Source organism: Temnothorax americanus, unplaced genomic scaffold, assembly GCF_048541705.1.
Source record: "Temnothorax americanus isolate GAGA-0224 unplaced genomic scaffold, ASM4854170v1 Scaffold5, whole genome shotgun sequence".
Classification (NCBI taxonomy): domain Eukaryota; kingdom Metazoa; phylum Arthropoda; class Insecta; order Hymenoptera; family Formicidae; genus Temnothorax; species Temnothorax americanus.
This window is the reverse complement of record NW_027509657.1, coordinates 156,686-179,733: the sequence shown is the minus strand read 5'-3', so window position 1 is coordinate 179,733 and position 23,048 is coordinate 156,686. Positions and strand designations below refer to the sequence as shown.

Here is a 23,048-nt window from a genome sequence, read left to right as displayed (position 1 = left end):
CGGTAACATGATTTCCGCAGCATAAAATTAATATCTTATCGAAGAGAGAGTTTCTCGAAGAGTGTTAAATAGATAGATTTAAAGTAAAGTGATTGAACTATTTATATTTTTATTTATCTTTATTTTTCAGAAGAAAATCTAGAAAATAATAAATTATTTTATTACTGAAAATAATAAGATAGAATAATATTTTATTTTAATTTAAATATACGTTTTTTGTACATATAGTAAAGTAATTTAAAATATATTTCTCATAGTATGAATATCTATATTTTTATTATATATATATATATATATATATATATATATATATATATAATCTGTTTTTAATATAAATATATTATTAAATCGAGAAAATTTCTTGTTCTTCGTGAAGACATCAAACAATTAGATGCATTGTCTTTATAAGAGTTGCTCAAATAAAATTATTAACTAACTTTAAATTTACCATAACTAAGAAAATAAAAATTAAATTATATTAAAAAAAAAAAATGTATGGAAAATATTATAGAGATATAATAAAATAATTGTTGACTGACGTTTTTGAGAGTTAAATTTTTGACAAAATATAACATAATTTAAAAAAATAAGTGAGAAGAGGGGTATTCACACACATACGGTGCTATTTTATTCCGTTGGAAAATTCAGACGTCTAACGAAGTTCTATCGGATAAGGAAAAAGTGGCGGGTAGCGGCGATGTCAATTTTCCGTGGAAAATGGATGTCGGTCCGTTCGTACGGCACGCAGCCGCAAGTTTATGTCCCATGCCATAAATCTTTTGCGACCGAGGGCAGGCGAAAGGCGCGTCGGTCATTACTTAAGGTTAGTGTGGTTTTAATGGCAAACCATCAGAACGGGCACGTTTCGTACGTACACACGTCGCGTGTGGCATTACTGGCTCTATCTATATATATAATTAGTGTTTACTGATTTTTGTAAAAGTTATTTACATATACTTTTCGCAAATGGAAATGCAGAACCAAAATATTTAACTGAATTACTTAATTACACTTTCTGTCAAAAAAGTTTTATTTTATGGAAAAAATTTTTATTTGAGAAAATAACACATTGACAGATTAATCTATCTTAGCTGTGCTGTCTTTACAATAAAATAAAATATTTTGAGCTTATTTTAAAACGCATTATGGATAACAATATATTTTACGTTTTTTTTTCTGCATGTTTCTGTTAAAATACGATGGAAATTATAATATACAGAGAGAATAAAATATTAGCCTAATGGCTAATTGCTATTATCCACTTTCGTTCCCTGCGAATATTGCTATCTCCTTTCGAATGTCGATCCATTCAATTTGCATTTTCCATCAGCGATGCGTCGTTTTCGGGAAACGTTTTTTTGTTACTGTCAATCATTTTCTAAATTCACTACGCGGCTGAAATTATTCTATTTTAATAATATTGATGGCTGAAATAATTACGAAATCGACAGATCATGTAATTGATAACAAATTAATTATTAACGTTGTGATTGGGATGATCGGATAATACGACGTGAAAATTTGCAAGTCGCGATCATTTGGCGACTTTGTGTTACTGCGCGAAATTTTGAGCTCTTCTCGAGACCACATTAATTCAAGAGCAACGGCTTTCTAAAGGGTTTGAGTGCTTTATAACTGGATAAAATATGTGGTTCTCCAGCGAGTGACCATATCTCGGTCGTATAATGACAGTCGAAAATGGTAGTGACCGTTTTGCCGCGCGCTCTCCAAGCAATTCGATAAGCTTCAGGAAGCGATAAGTGCTTCGTAATGCCATTAAATTTTGTGGCTGCCTGTTGGTTGGTCGACATTTCACGACGGTATCGAAAAGGTAGCTATCTGTACATATTGCGTGGTATAGGTTTAAATGTTAAAATAATCAACAGCGGATGTGAGCTTTAATGTGTTTAATTTAAGATTTTATTTTCTGGAAGAAGATAGATGAATGAATAGAGAGAGAGAATATGTGATATTTTCTAATTTACTGAAATTTTACAATCCTTTCTAAGTTAATGTGGTACGAGACAGTTATCTCCGCCTGTAGAATGTATAATTTATTACTCAGTAATTAGATAAACAGCGCCACTTGTAATTATTGAGTGTCGCAAAACAAAGTTAAGCTGAAGCATTATAATTGATTTACGGAAAGCGTCGCGAAACTTTTCTCTCGAATATTTAACGATAGAACCAAAATGGCGTGAGCGTAAATTGATGACTATAAGCTGTTGTAGAGAAGTCCGAACTTTCCGAATTTTCCATCTCTCGTCGGTTTCAACCTTATTTTCCAATATGCGTTCGTCAGAAAGTTACACTTGTCAAGAAAATTAATTATTGTCGGCTAAGTAATTTCGGAGTAAATTTATTTACAATTAACCATCTTTTCTCTCTTTCAAAAATGCTCGTCTTCTGTTAAGAACGCGTCATGGCCAATTAACTAAAACTTGCCGTAGATACTTTGCCCGTTCGTAATGTCAGATATCCCTTTGATGTCTTGTCTTTGCCTGAAGCTGTGGCACAAAGGACATATCAAGTTTCGAATATTTGCCCCTTTGTCCAGCTCGGGTAGTTTCCTTCTTATATCAAATTCCCTTTGGCTGGTTTCATATTTCAGTAAAAAGAAAAATTTTCCGTAAGAAATAATTTTTCCTTTGTACGCAACTTTCAACAGTTTATAACATTGGTTGTTAAAAGTGGCATAAAAAGAAAATGGTATATCAAATGCATTCTTCTGATTGGTCCAATGCACCAAATATTTTTCCTTCTAAATTAAATTTCTAGAGAATCTTTATTGTTACGATAAAAGAGAATATTACATTTTTATCGAGGAATGTTTTTATTTTTTTAAAGTCCGTGCTTAGTTGTGTTTTTGTTGAGGCATATAGAAATTAATCTTGAGACGTCATTCAATTTAATGAATAAATCTTAAAAGTTAATTCGATATTTGTTGTATTAATCTTGAAAGTTTTCAAATTTTGTTATAGTTGAGTATATTTTTAATATAATAATAGTGTGTATTACTTATATTTCGAATTTTAACTTGAAAAGAAAAAAACAAAACAATACGTGCGAAAATTAGACTTGAAAATTTTAAGAATATATTTTTAAAATGTTATAACGCTACAAATTATATTAAAAATACTGCTTTTTATTACATTTTTTACTTAAATAATAATATTGAACGATAATTTCCTTGTATTGCATATTGATTAAAAATGCAATCATGCGCACATATTTGAATTTAACTTTATTCAAACTCAATATGAATATCTCCAATATGAATATATATGAACAATATTAAATTTAATTTTATATGTAAAATAAAGATTATTTTCGCTTTAAGTGAGAAAGTATTTTAAAAATTAATTAATTAATTTATTTCTTCTTTTACCTCTCTCTCTCTCTCTCTCATGTGTGTCTTTAAAATAGTAAAATTGTGAGCTGTGTAAGAAAAGAATGAAGATAAATCGTGACATTTTTGCTGCAATTAAATTTGATTTTCTTGATTTAATATAATCATATAATTTTTTTTCGCTCTTTTCTCTCTAAAAGTTTAGCATAATAATAATAAACTTATTGTTTTTGAAATCTTTTTGTTGAAACAAATGTAAATTTAATTTTTTTTAATAAGTATTAAATTTAATATTTTTTCTACATTCAGTAGTTTATTAACCATTCAAATTTTTATTAAAAAAGGAGTTTAGATAATATGCGTGTACATTTAAATTACGTCGGATTAGAATTTAAGTAATAATGCTTTACTTTAAAACGCTCTTTTAATTAAGCGAAGTTAATCGTTATAGATTACGCTGGTAATTCCGCAGAATGAGCCGATATGTGATAATATCTCGTTTATTGGAATTAATTAATTTAAAATACAAAGAACAGAATGTTTGATATGTACCTATTTATTTGACAATTTAATATTTCGGCGTTAATAAATAGCCACAAAGTTTTGGCTTTGATGTTTGTTTGATTCGAATGAACAGGCAGCGGCGCGGAATACAGCGTGTTGTTGCGTATACGCAAGGTCGCCGCTCTACCATATTCACACGGCGAGACTCGAACAAGCCGCACCTAGCGAAATTCTCCGCGTATCGTTGCCATTATCTTTTAAAATATGATCGCGACAATTAAGTTGCAAAAGATATCAAATAATTCTTTGCGAATATTAAGTAATTTTAAACTCGTGCAATTCATTAACTTTCGCGATTAGCAGCTCGTGATATGTATAATTTTCCTCCTCAATTTTATATTACTTTGTCGCTTTAATTTACGAAACATTGCAGAAGATGTCAAGCGAATCGTATATCACGATAACATCTCTTCGCGTTATTCTTCCACCATTTTATAATTAAAAAATCCAATAACGTCGGAAGTGTTAAATATTGCACGATCGTCATATTCTCGTGAAAGCACTTTAATGATTATTGATTAAATTTATAATGCATTAGTTCTTGTCTTTTAGTTTTTCACAGCCTATTTATCAATATTTATAAATATTTGACTGTATACTTGAAACAAAAAATAAAAAAATAGTAAGATTTAATAAACACCACTTCGCGTGAATGTTTTACGATAACTCGCAATACTCTAATAGAAAATTTATTCTAAATATCTCAACTAATATGTTTTTGATGTGACATTCCAGTAATGAAATGCGTTTTAGTGTTGTGCGATATTGCGATGCTTTTGGAAGTATTAGAATTTTGGGAACTTCTCAGGTAAGCAAACTTCTTCTTCGCGATGGAATTTCATCAAGCAATCGTTTAATTAACACTCTTTTTTGAGGGGATATGCACTCTCCGTGGCGCTAACGTCGATGACATCGCGGTATCTCGGGCCTCTTTATTGCATGAGCACGGGAAACGAAATTCCAGAGGAGAAATCGGATAGTAATTAGTCCTCCCGCTTTCCCTTCAATCCCCTGTCGGATCGTCAATTAAGGCCAATGGCGCGACTCTTCTCGATTATGAGGGTAGTGCGTTCGAGAGGTGTGCTATAATACCCGACTTCCTGTTGGTAGAAAGCTAAGGGAGCCTTCTAATCGAAGGGGATATTAACGCACCAGCCGCAGATTATATATTAGGCACACCAAAATATATTAGGCTAACGGGAAAATAGTGAAAACTTTTAAGAGCTACCCTAAATAACTTGAAAACTTGGAAGATGTCTAAATGAAAGTATGTTAGGATATTAGAAGGTTTTTTTGAGATATTTCTCATAAGTTTAATTGATATTAAATACATTGTAAGTAAATAATTGGTTTTAAAATTGTTATTACTTTATTTAATAAATTTTTATCATTATCAGAAAAAACTTCCAAATATTTATGATAACCGAACGAGAATAAACAAGTGCGTTGCCGATTTTTTTACTTTTTTCGTTATTTTATTTTTTTTACTGTTACATATTTTGTAACAACTTGTTAATATCTCATTAAGAATAAATTGATTTGAAAGAGCTCACACTATGATTAATTGATCAACCGTTTACCGAGGATAGTTTAAATCTAGAATTGACATGAGCTTTTTATAGTATATGTATGTGGAGTGTAAATCTCGTCTCAAATATATCGACTTATTTATATTGATTCCTATCAAAGCTATTCTTGGACGTTTTATATGAAAAAACCGAATCGCGAAAAAAATTTGTTCGCTATCTTGCTATCTTTAATTCTGGAACTTCGTTTCCGTTCAGACGAAGGTAATGACGTTAAATATATTTTCATCGACAGGCTTCTACTCTTACTCGTTTTTAATCAATAGTCGTTTGATCTTCCGATAGCATTAAATTATCGTATATCGGATTTTTCCAGACAGTGTCATGCTATTATTGCCTTCTCAACTTTTCCGCGGCCGGACTTTAAAATGAGGAAGTAAATTGTTCTACTTTATTCATTTTAAAATATTTGAGATATAAACTCCATTAATTTTTCCATTACAAATAAAAATTGTTATTGAAAGAGATTTTGTTTTAAAAGAATAATCTTTTAGAAAAATTGTTAAAAAGAGAAGTTAAAGCTTATCTAGTTAAAGCCTCTCATCAAAATTATTTTGAGAATTGTTTTTCGGGTAACTCGTTAAAAACGATGAATATTTCATTTTTGCAAAGCAAAACGTTCGACAGACAAATCTGTCTAGTTTGGAGAAAGACGACGGAAAAGTTATCGCAAAAATCCGAAGATCACCGAAATGTGTAGAGGCGGTTATGCCCCCATTTTGCGAAATTCCAAAATTCCTTCGAAAATGTTTGCCGGGCCGATCGTCTGGAATTCAAGGCGCGCTCGCGCTGCTGCCTGGAAAAACATAGAATCGCGAGCAGAGTAACGCGTAACGAGGAAATAATGGTGGGACGAGCGCGTTGCACCGTTGCATTAGCGGCGAGCTGGTTTATACGTACATACGTAGGCGAGATAGTGGCGGCGATGCGGGTTGCGCCGTGAATTACCCGTGTTGTCCTACTGCTACATATGCATACGAGTGCAACCGTGGTCATTCCGCGAAAGGACGTAACCTTGTTTCATGCAGTCGTATCAATTTCTTTGTGCGCGACATTGAGATTCGCAAATTAAGAAAGTTTGAGAAGTAACAGCTAGAAGAATCTCGCAAGTCTTTCTTTGATTTCCATAAAATTAACGAGATCAGGTTATTCATTTTATCAAATATTTGAAATAATAAAGTATGGCTGTATGTTATATCAATATTTTATTGAGAATTAATTAATATTTTTAATGTTGTACAATAATTTTTTAATTATCATCCAAAGAGAGAAATATAAGAACATTCATTTCAATATTCAAATATCTGTAATCGAATTATTTCATAATTATTTTGTAATAATATATTTAGAGACGATAATATATTTCTAAAAAATAACGCAAGATCTCGTGTTGAAAAAATTTATTTTTATTTTGGCAAAAATGCACGAAACAGCGATAATTGCATAAAGCTTGTAAGGCAGTAAACTGTATGAGAACTATCCATTTCACGAATGTCATCAGACAGTTAAGGCCCAGTTTCACAAGTGTCGGTTAACTTTAATCTTAGATTAACTCACTCTTCGTCTCTTTCTAAGGGGGACGTTAGAAAGAGACGAAGAGTGAGTTAATCTAAGATTAAAAGTTAACCGACACTTGTGAAACTGGACCTAAGACGTCCTCTTATAAACTCGCGTTTTTACGATGAAATTTTTATTCGCGCGTAGTTTTTTTTATACTTTAGTGAGCGTTGTCGCAACGATGTTTCCGTTGCGACATGAACATTATTTTTCGTCGTGCTTTCACATAATCAACAATATATTTTAAAAATAATACATTTTTTTTGTAAAAATGGAAATTTTAGTTAACTAATATTAATCTTTCTGTAAACGAATTCTATATTATTTGCGCAACTTTTTCGTGGATTGCGATAAACGTTAGTGAATATTATATTTCATGCCGTTTGTACATTCATATAATACAATTAGAAATATCCCCGAAATTAATATGTTTTATAAAATTAATGCTGGAAAACTCGCGTTTTTCTCGCAGTTTTAAGCGCTTTTGCATTGTTTTACACACCGAATGAAATTTAATGTCACAGAATTTCTGTTTTTAATTAACACTGTTCTGGTCAATTGTTTTTATATGTTATTATTGAAAATGCAATAAAAATATTAAAAATACTTTTTTATTAATATGTTATCGGAATTGTGTTAGTGGAAAAATTATCTACTTCTGGGTTTTAATATTAAATCGTTATTTTTTTTTATTAAAGATTTTTATACAGGAAATCGTGTTTTCCCTACCTTACCGTTATCTACTTTGCTCTTTGGACGCGTCTGACCAAAAGTTTTCTTATTCACTTGCACGATCATTCTCTTTGAACAAGTTGCTCATGAATTAAATACAAGTATGTAATATCTTATTTCCCAATTCCCCATACTCATTGTCAGAAAGGAGATTATTACTTTTTATGTCCTATCTTTCAGGAAAAAGTTATTAAGAAGTAACGACAGGAATTGATTAGTGAGTTCCTCGTGGGGAATATACATTGTAATTTACTTTTCCCTCGTGTCGGGCGATTCACCCGGATAGATCGGTATAGGTGCAAAATGCTCCTTAACGACGAGAAGTCCGGCGGCTCGCGTCTTCATTCACTAGCGACCCACTTCCTGCGCCTTAATATCCCTCGCGGGTCGTTACTCCAGGATTAAGTGGCCAGTGTTTCCTGTCGCGGGATTCGCCGACCCACTCCCGGAAGGGTGGCGCGAGCGGAGGCGGGCTTATATGCCGGCAGTTGCACGAGTGCAAAGTTTGTTATTGACACGGTAAAAGCGGACCGTGCCGGGCATTATGCAGATCAGGAAATTCGTATTCCGCGTACGGGGGAGAGGTGTGAGCCTGGGGACGAAGCGGGGGGGGGCGGCGGGGGAGTTAGTTGTTGCGGCGACCACCCTTGCTTGGTGACTTCGGCCTTGCGCGTTTAGCTGCGAAGCTATGTGTACCCGCGTGTATGAAGTGACCTACTCAACCACTCCTTTCATATCCACTTTCGTAAAAAGGGACTAAAGAGGTTAGAAGAGCGGTTCTAATGTCTCGAGCATGCTTAGAAATTATATAAGAAGGTAGCAATTCCTATACTGTTTTCAGCCGAATTAACGCGATGCATCTCTCGCGCGAGATTATAGCAATATATTACATATATAATTTATACATGTACTTACCTATATAGATTATGTATTATATATTATAATACTTAATATATACTATACATATTATATATTATATACATATTATATATTATAATACTTAATATCTTGAATTTTACGAAATGTCGAATTTTTGTAGGAAATGCTGAGAAAAAAGAACTATATTCATGTCGCATTATTATAAAATAATGAAAATAAAGCAATCATCGTAATGTAAAATAAAGTGCTTCTGAAATAAGGTATAGCGCACCCTGTATTTCGTGGAATACATTTTTATTATAGCGGTGCCAGGTCGTTGCATAAGTAATATTTTCTTGGGGACTTGTAAGGAGAGATATATCAGCTTATGTCAAATAGCCGCGGCATTAAAGGGAATAGGGTGGAAGCGTAAAGAGGATTACACGTATTGTGCATGGTGTCAGAGATAAATGACAACGAATGCTCGGCGCGTGTCGGGAATTATACCGGCGAGTCTGCGTCTGGCATCCATATAGATGGGCTACGTGGAAATTTGAAAAAAAAGCGGATATAAAATAAAATATAACATCGGCGCATTGCAACTAGCTCACGCTGTATGTTTCGAAATATATATGCGCGATAACGTTTCGGACGCTAATAACGAAAAAGAAAAATATGACAATATTGCGCTCGCAGGTGATCCTGACGTTTATACCGTTATTCGTCGCATCATTATTATTCGTTAAATGAAACGTATTGATAAGCGCAAGGATTGTAAAGACGATAAATCTTGTATCTTAAAAGCGATAGGTGCCAAACGGTAAATCCAACATGCCGAATAAATGATAAAATGAGTAATATCAAAAGAGTTAACGGTGCGTAAATGTATTTGATAGTCTCTGACATGTAGAAATATAAAAAATATTTTGAATGAAAATAGTTCTCACATGGAAAAACGGTCACGTCCTTACAAACATATATATAATAAACTTGTATGGAACAATTTATTTACGCGAATAGATATTATATGTAAATATCATATCTTATTAGTAATATTTTGAGTTTAAAAGTGATATTAAAAGTATTTAAAATTCTTTAAAATTATGTAGAGATCAATCGTTGTTTGCGGCTAGTGTATCAATTATATGTATATACACATATATATATGTAATATATAATATACTAAAAATATATTACACAAAATATATGAATTAGATATACTTTTGAGGCTTTGTGATAGATTTTTTCTTCAAAATTGTTTAGAGGTTTGCGGATTACTACCTTATCTCGATACACCATTAATGCCAATTAGTGCATTAATGATGTATCAAGACACGATCTAAACAATTTTGAAGAAAATATCTGTCAAAGCCTTGAAAGTATATCTAATTCTTTCTGTGTAATATATTTTTAATGTATATACATAGTTTATATACACCAGCCAAACAATATGATAATATTTTTTTAAAGATGTGACTCCGATAAAGACTCCAAAAGAGTTCTACACTGCACTTTTTATAACAATTTTATGCGAAAGGATTCTTATATAAAAACTATGCAGAACTATGACGGAGGGATAGAATTGTTCTTTTGCAATGCGCACCTTTCTACCGCAAATTCAGGTGTTTCGCATGCAGTACACAAATTCGCAGCGACCGAATGCAAATTATAACGGAGTTTCTCACCTAATTATTATCTATCGTTGACGAGGTGGGCGAGGGAATAGCGGCTTTAATTCTAAAATAACGGCCTGCTGGTGTGGCGAGAGAGAAAGAAGGAGAGAAAGAGAGGGGAGGCTCAGGAAAATGCTAGGTTCATGGATTTTGAATCTCGTCGGGCAGTATCTGCGCGCCCCGTGGATGATCCTTCGTTAACGGGTTAGTGCCAGGATTCGTTGGCGCGATTACGGCTGCGTAACGCCCAGAGGAAGGGCATTTCTTAACTCAGTTAGCGAGAGCCGATAACTCGCTTATGTAACGAGAGTCTCATCCATGAGGTTTTCATCGGAAGCTTCGGAATTGATCGTGAAAAGCCGCGTGTTCCATAGCCACTTCTCTTCTCAAGCGGTGGTCTTGTGTCTTATTTCCGGAAGTTTGAGATTAAATAACGAAAGAAATATTGAAGCAGAAACATTGAAAATAAAAATAACATTCGTATAGAACTCTACTTTGTTTATGACAAAATCGAAAGATTCGAGGCACAAAAGCGGATTACATTTATAATTCGCGAATTCTTTTGAACACAAAATCGTATCTAAAGTGAATTTTAAAATTTATGGAGTTTATGATCTCATAATATATGTATATATATATAAGAGTTTCTTATTCTATAGAAATAAAACAACAGAATATTATATATATTACTTATATTATTTATTAATGATTAATATATTAATTATATGTTAATATAATTATGATTCAAGTTGTATATATGTATGTATGTATATATAATTTTTTTATTAACATTTGTCTCATTGAAGTGAAATGTCTAAAAGAAACTTTGTTGTTTTATTTCTATATTCTATAAAAGATATAGTCATTTCTCAAATTCTTTGTTAAAAGCGATTTTCACTCTTGTGAATTTGAAAGGAATCTCCAGGAATAGAGGAAACTGGAACACAGAATGAGTTAATTAAAATTTCCCGCGTAATTCCGATGATAAATTCGCCTTTCTTCGGGCGCGCGTCCGAACAATGACCTAGATATAAATTTCGATTTGAGGAACACCGCGTGGCTTTAATAACGGACGATTCGTGCGCCGGCAACTTTCTTAATTACTCTCGACTGGGTCACTCTGCCTGGGCCAATCTTTCTATCTCTTTTCTTTCTTTCCCTATCTTTCTTTCTACTCCTTAACCCTTTTGAATCGGAAAAAGGGCATCAGGAGGACGTTTTTATCCCGACCCAAACTTTTTAGCATAAATTCCGTGCTAACTTTGCTTTTTTTTCGTTAACCCAATGTGCTCTTGATATCAAGATCAATCAAGATCTGAATTTTGCAGAATTTAACTGTGTTGCGTGACGTAAATGTGGCATTCACGACAAACACTTTCCAGACTCATACATATATAGGCGTCAGAAATATCGATCCAAGGAGAGCAGCTTTGACATGCTGCAAAATATTTCGCTAAAAATTTCATATTGTTTCAATTTTACCCGGAGAAAGACTTCTAAGAGAGATGTAATATAATATTAAAATATTCTTCAATTACGTTCTTTTTTTTAAATATGTTTATGCACCACGTTTGTCAAAGTTTATGATACATTTTACGACGTGATAATATGTAAAATATAAAACGTTTTGAGAAAGTCTCAAAAGAAATCAGAAATACTTTGTTTGCAAGGAGAAAGAATGGAAGCCTGTTCGTCTTCGAAAGACGAAGACGAACGGCGACAGTATTCATTTATTTACTCGTGCCCGGAACCTGGAACTCCACCTGGACCGTGGCGACGTAGTAACGGAAAATGGCGAGTCCTGAAACTTTTACTCGTTGTGCCGCCGCGTACTTCTGCTTCGATGTGCTGTGTATGCATGTGTGTGTACGTTTGCACGAGAAGCAAGTAGTTACGCTCAGTCACTCGCAGACAAAGTAGTATAAACCGATCCGCCGGACCATCCCGAGCTTTCCACTCTTAAAGTACGGTGATAGATTGTTGGAATGGAGAACAAATTTTCCTCGATAATTCATTATCTTGATTATACAGAGTGTATCCGAAACGTCTACACGAAAATTAATGAGCGTGAGTATTAGAAACTATAACGGTCGCATCGATCATGCTGAGTGTTTGCTCAACAGCGAAATCTGAAATCTTCTATATCTTGGGACTTCGATCGAGGATGAGTTTTGAGATAACAAACGATATAATTTTATGCAAAACGAGATTGTACTCAAGTAAAGATAATTTTAAAAGAATCGATAACATTGCCAACGAGATTTACAACCCTCGAAGAAAATTCTGTGGGTGTAATCGATACGCTCGTGACCCTTCATTAAAGTCGAAGCTTTGATCGTTGTAATGAAGCATTCGTTAATACCATCATATTGTCCGGTTACTATACTTGTAACGAAGGTTCTCTCGTTTTGTTACGTTTTTACTTCCTTTCTCCATGCTGACCGTAAGTAAAATGTAAATGCTCTCGTTATGCTCTGGTAATCACAAATGGCCATTAGCTGCGCTCCGACAAAAAGGCTGCATTTTATTTTCTCATTATTGTACCGCATTTGGTTTGTAGAACAGTTCTCATAGTCAGACTCGGTGGATTTGAATTTGCCGCGAATTAAATAATGATAAAATTTCGACAACGTCAAGTCGCTGATTAAATAAAATACGTGAAATACGAGAATGTGTAAAATAAATAGGTAACTACCGGCGTATTTAAAAATAAAAATGTAAAAAAGTAACTTTTGAGAAAGAAGGAAAATCTTGAGAAAAATTATATTAAACTTTGTTTAATATAATATTTTATTTTATTATGTTCTAAAAATATATAGAAATTACTAATATTTGTGTTATATCTCGCGAACATTATTTTAAGTGTTATTCATCTTTTACAATGTTATCAGTGGCGAATATAGTTTTCTTTAATATAAAGTGATTGTTTGATTACACTATCATTTTTAAAAATATTTTAATAATGTTATACTTTATAGTATATACACATCACGAAAATTTTTCGAAAATAGTTCGATGTGTCAGCACCACGAACGTATCATATGACGGATGAATTAATGCAACGTATCGTCATGAATTATGCACTCGTTGTGCAACAGCATGTTGCGCGCATGAGTATTCTCCTTGTGTAACATAACAACATGATGTCAGTAGCGAGAGAACACGATACGTTGTTTTCCCAGAGCCAATTCAACCATTTTCCCCTCTAAAACGCATACAACACTATCCTACAAACTTTCTCTTTCTTTTATTTGTGTTGGATGCTGGAACGCTTAAAATGAAGATAGCTATCTATTAAATTGTGTACTACGTGGCAAATCGGCAGCGTTATACACCTGTCTTAATTTCGTTTACGACAGACATGTTTCGTAATTATTCTATAACTCGGCCGATTAATTTTATCTGGAATTTTATCTGGAATTAATTTTATCCTTCAAACAATTCCGCATCACCGTACGTCCTTTTTACGGCTATTGAGAAAATTAATTTAAAGCACCTTTTAACCTGCCGGCATCAGCTACGTTTGAGATTTTAACATCAGATTTTAGCTTCAAGAGCGATCCTTTAACAACTTTGTAGTTTTTTCTTTACGAATATTAAAAGCAATGTATAAAAGGAATAAATAAAAGTTAATCATTTTTCGAAATAATGCATTTTTTAAAGATAGAACGCATATGCTGCTCCAAAGTAACGATAAAATGAGTAAGATAAAAGTAGCGAGATAAAGAGAAATTGAAACGCTTTACCATTCTAATAAAATTATTAATTTATTTTACGAGATGAATAATCCTTTCTTACCTTAATTGTCTTTCTGCATGCAATTCGTAACTCCGTGCGTATTTGACGACACGTATTCGTATCTCGTAGCAAGCCGTCTAGTTGCCACGTGGCACAAGCTCGATAGACTCCGGGATTCATATTTGCGCAGAGCGGAGACGTTTAACGGAGTCCGGGTCCCGACGTGCTCCCTTTGAAGCTTCCTGTAGGCAGTGGTCCCGCCGTGCAATGGCATCGGGAAACGAGATCGCGGAGCAAATAGCGTGTTCGTGCAAACACAGCCCGGCGCGTCTATCGGGCTTGCCCATGTCCGCTCTGATGCACTACCGGGCGACTCCGTATCGAAGACTGACTCGGATACATGTTCTGGGTACTCTCCTTTCTCGCGCGCGTTTCATCGACCGCGCGTAGATACGCGCCTGGAGAATCTCCTGGTAGATAGCAAACAATTTGCGATTCCGTGTGCTTATATAGCTTTCGATCGTGCTTTTCGATACGTCGAATGGATAAATAACGACTAAAAATAAAAGTTTAAGAAGAAGAAAATGAAACTTGTTATATGTATAGCAAGATAGGCGCGAATTAAAAGAAGAATCAATATATATAGGGATCTTTTCACAGTTACATATGAATTTTTCGTCCTCAATCAGACATTGTTTTAAAGAATTCTGAGTTTCTTTGTAATAATATTTTTTTTATTTCTTTTTATTTTTATATAAATTGGGTGTCTCCTATTAATTTCTATTAACATCAAGTGATAAGAGCGTTTTTTAGTGACACTGATTATAACTTTATTATTGTAAAACTAGCGGAGTGCACGATAATACAAAAAAGTTTTAGAAATGTCAAGATTATAGATTCGCGAAGCCATGCAAAAACTTGCAGTTACGGAGTGTAGCGAATCGTTAATTGCGCGGCGTCATTTCGCGGATGCATCTGCGTGGCTTCGTCTCGGTCGGCTGGAGTTTAAGCTGGCGTATTTCCTGAGGGATGTGCAGCCAGTCGACGGTGTAGAAATCCCGCTGCGAGATCCTCGCCTCATGCACGGAGGATCGATTGATGGCAATCGATGTATACATGCATCTGACGTATGCAGCCGAGCGTGACTGCAATCCCTCTCTCTCTCTCTCTTTTTCTCTCCCTCTCTTTCACTCTTTCCCAATCCTTTCCTCTTTTTTGCCTGCCGTCCCATTTTCGTTTTTCTCTGCATCCTAAGGCTTCTTTTTGCCCAGTGACATCAATCAGTGCTCGATATTTGTTCGCGTATGTGACGTATAAACTATTTCTCTCGTCGATAAGGTCAAATCTTCATTAATATCATGAATAAATTCTAAATACCTGAATTATAAATATCTAAGTTAATTTTATTAAGAATTCAGAGACGGAATTTATATTGATTAGCGGAAAAGTAACTTGCTATGATTTACCATGAATAAAATAGATAAGGGTCGTTCGGATTGCAAGGATTCTTGCTATTTGTGAGAATATAGGAGCTTTATATATAGAACGATTGTGGAGGGGAGGACGGAAGTTAAACAGTAGACGGCATAAGAATGAAACGACAACGCAAGAGAGCGTCGTTGGTAATCGATATCAAGTGGAGATGAAGCTTTTCACGAAGGAGCGATCTTTTTCGAAAGCAAAAACTTCGTCTGAAAAACAGCCGACCGTTTCAAGTTGCTTTCGAAACGAGAATTCGTACGAAAATGAGAAAAAGATATCGATTGTAATGGCGTTTTGATAAATCCCAGATTCATGCCGGATGATAAACATCGCGTGTATATGTTACGTGGAAGAAACGTGCAATATAAAGATACATTTTTATTTTACGTCATGGCAAAGAACTCATTAATATATACACGATCGATCGTCATAAAACTGTGAAATGATATAAAAACTTTCGCGGGATTATTCATTATCCTCCAAATACATTATCTTTCTGAGATATATCCTGGCGAATGTACAAAAGTCTTGCTGTTATCATTTCACCGTATCCGATTATCCGTATCCGTAAATGTGTGCGCGCTCTAATGGACTTTCCATTAATATTACGTAAAAAGTGTATCGAAAATTTTTTCCGATCGCGAAACATAAAAGTGATACGCGCCGCGAAATATTTTATCAATACGTTAGTGAGATGTGTCTCAGGCTATTGAATATTAATGGAATCGTTTGCCTTCGATTAGCGAAACGTTCGATTGGCGGACGACAATATGCAGCAAACTCTTCGCGCTCTGTTTTCATTTTTCTTGCTCGTCCTTCGCACGTTTCGCCGCACGCTTTGCACTTTCGACGTTGAAATATCATCAATCTAGTCCGATCTTGGTAATTGTCTCGCCATCTTTCTCGATCAATCTTTCGTTCTACAACGCCGGTATTTCAATTAAGCACCTCGACGACCGCGTTCTTTCGTAATTACCCTCACACACATACAATGGTGGAGTAAAAAGAGGAGTGAAATCGTTCGCGACGTAGCTTTATAATTTTTCCTGGCAATATATCCCTGATCGTAGCATATACATATATGTAGGTATATACAACATAGGTTTGCATAAGAAACTTTGTCACTCTTTAAACAAATGAGGATTATTATTAAATCTCTCTTAATGATTTACGGTGTTCTTCGAACGCATCATTTGTAAAATTTGCCACGCGTGGCTTGGCGTGTTGTTGCTCAGAAACCCTTCATTTATAAGATGCGTCAGCGAATTTTCTCTGAACTCTTCGCGCGGCGACAGCAGATCGATTATAATAGCATACAGGCTGTGCCAATATCGCAAGATAACTTATATTGGCGCCGATAACAATGTTTTTTGGTGATGTTGAATTATTGCTGCTACGAAGTGGGGAGGGGGGGGGGCGTACGAAAAATATTATATCAAATCTGTTAAAAATACATTAAAGTATTTCCTTAAAATATTATGTCAACTTATCATATAACGTTATAAAGTTAAGTACGTAAATGTATCTACTAATCTACGTTGTGAAAACAGTAAGAGATTTTTCGATCTGGAATAAAATTTTGTGTGCAATAAAATAACGTAAATGTAAAATAATACGTAAACATTATTTTACTGCATAATGCATTTACAATGACGTACTTTTACCACAACAGGTAAAAAATAGCCGTAAAGCTCATTAATATTACACGAGAATCGTAAGTAACGTGACGAGAGCTTTTTGAGTCAGCTCGCGCGCGAACGAAGGAGCACTAATATTTTTTGTTTTCAGATAATAAATTGCCCCGTCACCTATTACTCCGCTTTTTTCCTGCATCTTTGTAGCGCTTGCATCATTGTTTCTCGAAATTTCTCATCCTCGCTCCTTTACGTCGAAGGTAATAATCATTGTAAAAGCATTTCTCGTGCGCCAGAGAGAACCGTAAATTTCCGCTGTTTTCCTTTCTCGACGATGGTATTGTGCAATTTTCCCCGCAACCGCATCACCGACGGCTTTTCTACGGTTTCCTAATACGAATCTGTTTTACAGCCGGGTAAACGACTCGTCTTTTTCGTCGTCGTCATGAGAAAGATGAGAAAGAAAGTTCTTCGCACAACTATACTTACTCTGAACAAACACTACGCGAAGACATTTATTAAAATATACGTTTAGGCAATTTTTAATGATATTATTGCATTGAGGAATTCCGATCTGAAGGCTCAGATTTATGCATTAATAGGAAGTATAGGCCCTCGACCTTTGGATTCGCAATAGAAGTTTAAGATAGTCCATCTATTTTAGAGCAGACTTTGTTTCCAATGTTTTACAAATGCATGTGCTAATGATTACAAGTATGCGGGAAGTAATAGAATGGTTAAAAAATATACAGATACTGATAATATCTTTCATATCTCAGGTTAATAGAGCAAGGCAAGATGTTGCAGATGATGCAGCAGATGATGTTGCGAATGATTTCCGACATGGAAAATGATTTGACATTTGACATCGGGCTGTGGTTACGCCATAAAATATTACGATATAATCTCGTCTCTTTATCTCTCTCTTCGGAGGCCATGGTTTGAAGAGCGTTCCTCATTCGCATCATTTGCACGACGTCATCGTTGCACTCTCGAGACGGAACTCGCATGCTCGCGGGAGAATTCGTCCGCCGCGCCGCGGCGACAGCCAATCCACGACAGCAGGATTGCCCCGATAAGATGGAAGTTTAGATTAAATCGTGAATATTTAAAGCTCGGCCCTCGAGGGACGCGTGCTTCCTCTCACACGCGTACTTTCAGTAACAAAGGGCTTACTAAAAGGCACTCGGATACGCGACACCCGATAAGAGAGAAAGATTATGCGAGTTGCTTTTGGGGATTAACCCTTATCCGGGAAATCAGCTTTTCCGTGCGAAAGGAAAAACCACTTTCCCTCAGATTAATTATTTAACAGAAATGTTTTGCGATAAAAAACCTCTCTCTAATTGGACTTTAACATCTGTATTATTGGTGACTCATTTTAGTAATTTGCAATAAAAATTATTGAAAGTAACATGGCAGTTGCAAGTTTAACAGAGTCGGTTTTGAAAATATTCTTGCATCGTTCCTGAAAATAAGATTATTTGATAGTATATAATATCCGGGAAAGTATAGAAAAGAGATTCTCATCGACAAAATACAATAAATGACTTTATTAATAAATTTCCATAGTGTAATTTCCATAGCATCGTGACCATTTAACCATAAAAAATAATATTTTTTTGTTATAAAATGACTTAAATTTGGACTTATATATATATTTAGCATAATAATTTTTTACAAGATAATACTTTGTAATAACGGATTATTCATATGTATATGCGTTTAAGATTACGTATATCTATAATACATTACGTAATGTTATGCTGTGATAACTAGTATTTCAACAAACATTTTTGGTAATGTCCGGTGATAAAAATTTTTATCAGGCCAAGTATACTAAAGTCGATGAATAAAAAGATATTATGCACGTAATTTATATTTTTACTTTAAAGAAAAATAAAGTATTAAAAAATTATATGATAACGTTTAAGTGGCAACTATATGTTTCATAAAAATTTCTAGAATAACGTAATACAATATGTTGTAATTTATTATACATGTTATATTACATTACATTATATTAAATCTTTTACAGAGTTAATTGATCTAATCTAATTGATCTAATTAATATTTAAGCAAATATCATGACGTAGATATACTTTAGACAATTTAGACAATCGTATTGCTGGTCACCACTTTGAAATTGAGTGAAAATACTTTCAACAAGTTTCTGTGGTGTAGTGGTTATCACATCCGCCTAACACGCGGAAGGTCCCCGGTTCGATCCCGGGTGGAAACATTTTTCTTTTGATATATTGGAAATTAATCTGAAACAAATAAAATTAAGCAATAAATTATATCAGAGAAAACTTAGAAAAATATGGTAGAAATAGAAATAAAATTATTTAAAAAATTTTTGTTTTAACTCGCGTATAGTATTTTCAGACAACGTATCTTTCTTAACAGTTAATGAAGTAGCAGCTGCCATTATTACCATTTTACAAATTAAGGTAGGAGCCCCGAATACATTTTTCTCAAAACTGGCTTTCTGCCAAAGTTTCCGTGAAAGTTTCTTTCGCAGACACTGTCTTAATTGCTGAACATTATGTAAAATGAGGATTTACGAAATAGCTGCATAGAGCAGACATAATTTATAATACTCTGTGCAGCGTGGTGCGCGTGGGCCGATACATAATTTACTAATTACATATGTGGCTGTAATTAGCATAATCGATGCCGTTCACGTAGTAGCTCACGTAGTAATATGTATGTGGAATATATGTTTCCGTGGTGCAGTGCATGGTTATCACATCCGCCTAACACGCGGAAGGTCCCCGGTTCGATCCCGGGCGGAAACATATTTTTTGCCAAAATTTGAGGGTATAAAAATGCGATACATATTGTATTTATCCGTTGTCAATACGAAAAAAAGAGAACGATGTAACTCGTGATCCGTGCGTAATGATCAGCATACTGGTATAAATATAATCAACAAAGTTGTAATGGAAGAGCATAATGATACAATTCAGAGTGGTTTAATGCAATAAAGTATTTAAAATTTGACATATACAATTTTTTTTCTTAACAGAAAAATACATTTTGATTTATTTCCATTGAATTGGTTCATATAAATTTTTACTAAACTCTAAATTCTCTTAACAGTAGTCTCTTAACAATAATCTTAAGTCCTTAAAATTGTTGTAAATTTATTTATCATCTGCATATTTTTTTCAACGGAATACTTTTTATTAAATATATTGGAAATTCTTTTATAATAATTTCCAGTATATATTTATAAGATTATAAATAAATAAATTTACAATAATTTGAAGGAATTAAGATTAGTGTTTCCACTTTGACACACATGGCAATCAATAATCGTCAAAGACAGTGGCGATATTCCGTCTGAGTGTGCGTATTACTCTCGCGCGAGAGAGCACTCGAGGAGATGAAATTATCGAACAATAGCGCGTGAGGGGCAAAGCCGCGTCTCAACAGAAACAATGGCAGTCGATTAACGGTAAACTAGCTGCCGATTAGAGTGCACGAAAGTACATGCATTATGCATGACACTCGTGTAACGATCGTGTTAACCCGCGAATCGAGTATGCGCGAGTCAGTGGGCCGCGCTTTGTGAAAGTTTAATCCGAACTATCGGCGCCATTAGTAAATCTACGCAACGCGTCACGGTTCAGGCATCTCTTTCACTTCGAAAAACTGGTTCAATTGAATTTGGTTCTCTCATTTTTCGGATTATGAAATCGCTTTCTATATCAAATTTTCAAAGGAATTGTTGTGAAATTTGTAGAAATTAATTAGGGGCAATTAATCAATATCAGATAAAATAATTTCAATTATTTATGTGCAAAATTTTTATGTAAAATACGAATAAAAATTAATAATATTTTAATAAGATTTATAAAATTTACTTGCGCCATTTGTGAAATAAAGGGTTTTGCATAGATCTCTTATGGAAGATATGTATATATGTATATGCATATTTTGCGTGGTGTACGTAGCGCAATCACAAAGTCCTCGACTCCAAAGGATTGACCCAGAAGAACGCCAGATTCACGACGCGGAAGTGGAAGCGCCGGCTTTCGCGGAGTTCTCAAGCTTGCAAGTTATAATACTTTGTCTCAGAATATAGGAAAATGCGGTCTAGACACCCCCCGATGTATCCTCCTCGTTGTCGTTTTTTGTTTCTTCTTCTTCTTCAATCCGAGCTTTCTCTATGGTTCTTTTTATTCCGCGCCGATCTCGGATACGTACAAGTTTTATGAGTACCGTTGCTACCCTACTGCCCTTAAATCCCGATCTCGTTTTTCGTCTTCTCTCGTTTCTCGCGACTCCAGTAAAGTTTCGCTTCCGGCCCCCCAGATGCATCCCCACAAATGAAGCACAAAATAAAGATATAAAGAAACGTAGGAAGTTATAAAATAATTCTTATTGCTCTAGATATATGTAAAACTTAAGCTAACAAAAATTTCCAGTCCCATTCAATTTACTGTATAACCAGGAAAAAAAATGTATAAAAGCATGCATGATTTCCTATTCGCGTCTCAAATATTTTGATTTTTCTTGTGTTCTTGTGTGCAAAAAAAACACACACACACAAATCACGTTTTTTCATGCGAGAAATTCCTGAAAAATTGCAGGCTTTCAAGATAGCTTTTCTCTCTTGTCGTCCTCCTGGTCGATGCACACAATGTAACTTGCACGCGATCGCGCGACGGCGATCGTGCGTGCAGGGTAATTTAATTATAAGTTATAAAAGCCGACATTATTGTCCGTAGTCGTAGTTTCGCGAACTCAATCCTATCTAACTTTCGGCTCACCAATGTTTGCGTTCCGCTTTTGTCGCACGCGCGCCCGCCACTTGTACAATTTATGTCGAAGCGCGCGTTGTGGCGCGTTGCGATGCATCCGATATCCGGTATTACAAGCGTATATTTACGTAGCAGTACTTTTAACGATCAAACAGAAGGAAGTAGGCTAATGTTGAGAGAAATAAGAATCTTTCAATTTTCATTATATGTGGAAAACAAACGTTAAAACAATACATATAATAAAATGCAATGTATATTTTGCGATATTATGTATATAGGATATTCTGTGTGTATTATAAATAACATTTATTATCTAAAATGGTAAAAAACAAAATTATAATTATTAATATCAAAATGTGTAAAAAATACAGAATATGTTCTATTGTTTAATAAAAGTGTAATTGCGTTTAAAATAATTTATACTAGCAAAAGGACAAATATATTTGCGTGATATTTTGATGTAACAAACTTCTGAGAATTATATTCAAAGAAACTGTTGTAACTTTAGAAACTTTTTTTATGAAGTTTTTGAAAAAAATTATTAGAGAATTTGGGGATAAATGTGTATACACTGTAAAAAATTTAATGTTAATGAAAGTCTACTCTATATATATAAATTTTGTGTTAAAATAACTCATTCATCGTGTTATTTTTTACATTTAGAAATGTTATATCGACTAAAAAATGTCGATATAACATTTCTAAATGTAGAAAATAAAACGATGAATGAGTTATTTTAACACAAAATTTATATATATAGAGTAGACTTTCATTAACATTAAATTTTTTACTGTGTATAGATTACATATGAGATGTTTTATGTTAGTGGTTTAATCAAGACACGCTCGATCTCTCGATGACAAGTGCGATAAATTGCGAGAGAATGACTGTGCGAAGGAAGGCATTAAGAGGATGGATTAGATGAGAAGAGAAATAATGCCATAATTATGGTGCAACGAGATAATCGCGGAATAGAATGCTCGTCTGACCTGGTCTGGCGGCTTTCTATTATATCGTTGCGGTGGATATTTCACGTCGCGTCGATCTAGCAGCTGCAGCTGCAATTTGGCACTTGCGTGGCGTAAACTGGTATCTCGAGAGAT

General features: G+C 34.4%; 1 protein-coding gene and 2 non-coding genes across 4 annotated transcripts in view; 2 read left to right on the top strand and 1 right to left on the bottom strand.

The window, feature by feature from the left end:
• LOC143904138 (uncharacterized) overlaps positions 1–23,048 on the bottom strand; it is a 213,199-nt gene that overhangs the window by 156,474 nt on the left and 33,677 nt on the right. The window lies entirely within an intron of this gene.
• On the top strand, positions 19,343–19,415 carry Trnav-aac (transfer RNA valine (anticodon AAC)). Its single transcript has one exon. It is a non-coding gene; the product is annotated as a tRNA-Val (tRNA).
• Positions 19,898–19,974, top strand: Trnav-aac (transfer RNA valine (anticodon AAC)). Its single transcript has one exon. It is a non-coding gene; the product is annotated as a tRNA-Val (tRNA).